We start from the raw sequence: 6,005 nt of genomic DNA on the forward strand, positions 1-6,005 counted from the left end.
TTCATACTGAGGGAAACTTGCTTCTATACGCATCATACCTTCCTCTTGGGGTTCCCAACGGACGTGTACATCTACGCGTATCAGTGTCTTCGACAGTGGGTGATCTCAAGTAATAGTCCCCGAACACTGCTATGACGGCCCTACAGTACCGGTAGAAACAATCAAGGGCGGTGGACTCCGCCATCCGAAGATAGTCATCTGCAGTATCACCGGGAGCTCCATACGCCGGCATCCTCATAGCCACCGTGCACTTCGCAGGTGACGAAAATCCAACCAAATCGGTGCAATCCGCCTTGCATCTGAAGTAGGGATCAAAGTGGCGGATGGCATACACAATTTGCAGAAATAGCTTTCTGCTCATCCTGAAACGACGTCGGAAAACACTCTCACCGTGCAATGGATTGTCGGCGAAGTAGTCGGTGTACAACATGCAGTAGCCCTCCATTCGCTGTCTCGGCTTGCACTTCCGGCGACCTTGTGCCGACCCACCACGTCGACCAGTTGCCAGTCCGGCGTACATGCTAGCCAAGCAACCAAGGATCATCATGTGTTCGTCGTCTTGGGCGGCTGCTGCCATCTCTTCTTGCATAAGCTCGATGAACATCTGCTCCTCCTCTTCGTCCGAGTCCATGGCCGGCGAGGCAAATGGACAAACACCTGACGGGCGTGGTCGAGGCAACCCGAGCCGCGAGCGACGAGGAGCAAGCAGGCCGGCGGAAGAGCAGCCAGATAGGCCGTCGTCCAAAGACGGCGGAATATAGGCGAGTGGGGAAGGAGGGGCGGCGGAATCCGGGCAACAAGCCGGCGGGGTGGTGCCGGCGGCGAGAGAGATACGAGGGGTGGGGGAGATTTTGAGCGACGTGGCGGTGGGGTTCGTGCGTCGAGTCACCGACAGATCGGGCCCTTCCCCGCTTTTCACTCGTCCGGAGTCCCCGAGCGCTCCCCGGGGGGGCGGGGGTGGCGTGGGCTCGCCGGATGGATGAAGGGCCAAATCCGGACGAAAACAAGGAACCGGGGGCGCGACTGGGCCGAATTACGCCGTTCGGATGGAAAAAACGCTCGCCGGGGGCCTCGACGGGGGCACGAGTGGAGATGCTCTGATAGTCCATATGGCCCAAAAAATTAACATGATAATATCCATAAAGAAGGCACCCGCAAAATCCAATGGAGGAGCAATGTGAGGACAGACATATGACCAACAATGCACTGAAAAGAACACTGAAAGAACAAATGATTTCATGTTTCTAGAACACCTTGATCACACATGATGCATGTGTAGTTATCCATGAAGAAATGCTTTCGCTTTCACTTATGGATGAGTCCAGAACCACCCATCGATCATGTTCATCAGCTAGCTGGACCTCGGCAGCCAAAACTTAAAGTTGGTGAAATTCAGCAATTGCTTCCACAAAGAGGGGCAAATAAAGCATATATGTGAGATCATCCAGCATGAATGCCGCAAACACTGTGATGTTTTCATTTTTCACAGAGGAAAAAAGATGAGGCCAAGCCATTCTGAGTGGAGCACCATGCCAAGCATAAGAGCATCTCCAGCCGTTGGGGCTCCCCAGACCGAAATCCGACGCTATTTAGAGCCGGATGGATGTAAAATTTGGCCTTGGGAGGCCCATATTCTCAACGGCAAGCCCAGGGGTATGAACAAATATAGACGAATTCAAACAAAATCAGACGAAATACGTTCAAACATAGGCGAAATTTAGAGATATTTAACATATATAGGCGAGTTCGTAGATATATAGGCCGAATTCGTAATACATTTGAATTCGGCGACAGTGAATATAAACTAATTAAAAGGATGGCGTTCTACATGCCGAAATGGCGGTAGAACACCGTGTAGTCGCCGCCGTCTTCGTCGCTGGAGTGGCCGGCGTCCTCGGGCGGCGGCGCCTGCTGGCTGCTCTAGCCGGCGTCTCCGCACCAACGGCTGGAACCCTGGCCAGGGTCGCCGTGTGGCGACGTCGGCCAATACCACTCATCGTCGCTGCTCTCCTCCAGCTTGATCAACAACACGGGTGCGGTGGGTGCGGTGGGTGTGGCGCGGGCGGCGCGGCGCAGCGTGGCCGCCAGGTCTAGCACACGCCTCTGCTGCTCCGCCTCCTGTCTCTCCCAGTCCTGCCTGGACCAGGCGAGCGCCGCGTCCATCGGGAGGGCGTTGTCGGCGGGGACAAGGTCGGTCAGCGACCTCGCGATGGCCTCGCGGATCGCCGCGCCCTCGGCCCGCTTTGCCTCCTCTTCAGCGAGCTGGGACGCAGCTGCGGCCGCTGCGGCCTCCTTCTTGGACGTCTTCCTCTTGCGGATGCAAGATGGAGACGACGACGGGAGCCCCCTCGCTGATGACGAGGGCACCGCTGCTGCGCCCTCTGGTCGGTGGTGGAGAAGCCGACTCCTTCTTGACGGCCCTCGGCGTCACTGGTGGAGGAGCCGACCCGCCCGACCTCGATGCCGACCTCGATACCGACCTCGACGTCGATCCTGACGACGACGACGACGGCGCCGATCCTGACGACGACGATGGCGCCATCCATCGCGGCGTCCACGAGCTCCCTTGCCGGCGCGACAAGGAAGGCGCCACTGGCGGAGGCATTCCCAGTACGGGGTAGTTTCCTCCCTCGATGTGCGCGAGCACGTTCTCGAGGGTGTGGCCCGGCCCACTACAGCAGCGGCGGCGGCCAGCGACGTTGTTGCGCGCGGGAGGAGGGGGAGGGCCGTCATAGGCGGCGACTTTGCGCTCGTACCTTTGCCGGAAGAAGTCCGTCCATGCCTCGAAGTTGTCGGGGTAGAAGCGCGGCTCGGCGCGCTGCTCGTCGCTGAGGGTGACGAGCACCGCGTCGATCTCCGCCTCGAGGGCGGCATGTCCTATTGGCGGCTGCGGGATCGGGACGCCCCCCGCGCTCAGGCGTCAGCCTTCGGGCGCGCAGACGTCCGGCGGCGCCGGGTAGCCCTCCGCGTGCAGCAGCCTTCCCTTCCATTGGTGGAGAGACCGTCGACCAAAGCTGTTGTTCGCCGCACCGTCGCCGAAGTCCGCCATTGCTCGGTCGAGGAGATTGGGGTGAGAAGTTTGGTGGTGAATAGGGAGACGGGGGTGGTGAATGCGGCCAGACGCGGTAGTTTCGCGATAAATAGAGGGAACCGCGCGTGAATTCGAGGCGACGACATTTAATCGCCACGTGGAAGCGACGCGTCCGGCGATGACTGACCGGCGGCAGGATTTTGCAGCGCGCGGAAGACGATACGATGACGACAACGATCGGCCTTTCTCGCCGACAAGTCGGGGCCACCAGCCGCGTGATGCGCGTAGATGTACACGTCCGTTGGGAACCCCAAGTGGAAGGTATGATGCGCACAGAAGCAAGTTTCCCTCAGTATGAAATCAAGGTTATCGAAGCAGTAGGAGCCAAGAAGCACGTGAAGGTTGTTGGTGGAGGAATGTAGTGCGGCGCAACACCAGTGAAACCGGCGCCAACGTGGAACCTGCACAACACAATCAAAGTACTTTGCCCCAATGTAACAGTGAGGTTGTCAATCTCACCGGCTTGCTGAAACAAAGGATTAAGCGTATCGAGTGGAAGATGGTGTTTGTTTGCAAAGAACAGTAAAAGCAGTAGAATGTATTCAGATGTAAAGAATGGACCGGGGTCCACAGTTCACTAGTGGTGTCTCTCCAATAAGATAACTAACATGCTGGGTGAACAAATTACGAGCAAGCAATTGACAAATAAAGATTCAATACATATCAACGATGATTACTATGTGATTTAATCGTGGCATTACGACAAAGTACATAGACCGCTATCCAAGCATGCATCTATGCCTAAATAATCCACCTTCAGAGTTATCATCCGAACCCCTTCCGGTATTAAGTTGTAAACAACGAGATAATTGCATTAAGTATGGTGCGTAATGTAATCAACACAAATATCCTTAGACAAAGCATCAATGTTTTATCCCTAGTAGCAACAAGATATCCACAACCTTAGAACTTTCTCATCATCGTCCCGCATTTAATGGAGGCATGAACCCACTATCGAGCATAATTACTCCCTCTTGGAGTTACAAGTATCAACTTGGCCGGAGCCTCTACTAGCAACGGAGAGCATGCAAGAACATAAACAACACATATATGATAGATTGATAATCAACTTAACATAGTATTCTCTATTCATCGGATCTCGCCAAACACAACATGTAGCATTACAAATAGATGATCTTGATCATGTTAGGCAGCTCACAAGATCTAATACAATGAAAGCACAAGCGGAGAAGACAACCATCTAGCTACTGCTATGGACCCATAGTCCAAGGATGAACTACTCACGCATCAATCCGGAGGCGGGCATGATGATGTAGAGCCCTCCGTGATGATTCCCCTCTCCGGCGGGTGCCGGAGGCGATCTCCTGAATCCCCCGAGATGGGATTGGCGGCGGCGGCCTCTCAGTAATGTTTTCCGTATCGTGGCTCTCGGTACAGGGGATTTCGCAACGGAGGCTTTAAGTTGGCGGAAGGGTAGGTTAGGGGGCGACGCGAGGCGCCGACACAACAGGGCCGCGCGGCCAGGGCCTGGGCCGCGCCGCCCAGGTGTCTGGCCACCTCGTGGCCCCACTTCGTCTCCCTTTCGGTCTTCTGGAAGCTTCGTGTAAAAATAGGCCCCTGGGCGTTGATTTCGTCCAATTCCGAGAATATTTCCTTACTAGGATTTCTGAAACCAAAAACAGCAGAAAAACAGCGAATCGGCACTTCGGCATCTTGTTAATAGGTTAGTGCCGGAAAATGTATAATAACGCTCGTAAAGTATGTGTAAAACACTCAAGTATTGTAATAAAAGTAGCATGGAACATAAGAAATTATAGATACGTTTGCGACGTATCAAGCATCCCCAAGCTTAGTTCCTACTCGTCCTCGAGTAGGTAAACGATAACACAAATAATTTCGAAGTGACATGCTACCAACATAATCTTGATCAACATTATTGTAAAGCATATGAGATGAATGGAGTGATCTGAACAAAAGATTGCTAATAAAGATAATGACTAAGCAAATGATCATATAGCAAAACTTTTCATGAATAGTACTTTCAAGAAAAGTATCAATAAGAGTTTCATAAGAGCTAACTCATAAGCAATAAATTCAAAGTAGAATGAATTGAAGCAACACAAGGGATGATTAAGTTTCAGCAATTGCTTTCAACTTGTAACATGTATATCTCATGTATATTTGTCAACATAGAGTAATATAACAGGTGCAATAAGTAAACATGTAAGAATCAATACACACAGTTAACACAAGTGTTTGCTTCTAAGATAGAAGGGAATGGGTAAACTGACTCTAACATAAAGTAAAAGATTGGCCCTTCGCAGAGGGAAGCATTGATTACTATTTTTGTGCTAGAGCTTTTGTTTTGAAAACATAGAAACAATTTTGTCAACGGTAGTAATAATTCATATGTGCTATGCATAATACTTCCTACAAGTTGCATGTCTCATGCATAGAATACCAATACTGCTCGCACCTTGTCCTACTATCTCGGAAACACGGATTCTCATCGCATAACATATGCTTCAACCAAGTGTCACAAAGGGGTACCTCTATGCCGCCTGTACAAGTGTCTAAGGAGAAAGCACGCATTGGATTTCTCGCTTTTGATTATTCTCAACTTAGACATCCATACCGGGACAACATAGACAACGAGATAATGGACTCCTCTTTTTAATGCTTAAGCATTCAACAATAGTTAATATTCTCATAAGAGATTGAGGTTGTATGTCCAAACTGAAACTTCCACCATGATACATGGCTTTAGTTAGCGGCCCAATGTTCTTCTCTAACATATGCATACTCAAAACATTTGATCGTGAAGTCCACTACTTCAGACAAGACGAACATGCATAGCATCTCACATGATATCCAACAAAGATAAAGTTGATGGCTGATGCGCGTAGATGTACACGTCCGTTGGGAACCCCAAGAGGAAGGTATGATGCGCACA

The sequence above is a fragment of the Lolium rigidum genome, chromosome 7 (genome assembly GCF_022539505.1).
Source record: "Lolium rigidum isolate FL_2022 chromosome 7, APGP_CSIRO_Lrig_0.1, whole genome shotgun sequence".
Classification (NCBI taxonomy): domain Eukaryota; kingdom Viridiplantae; phylum Streptophyta; class Magnoliopsida; order Poales; family Poaceae; genus Lolium; species Lolium rigidum.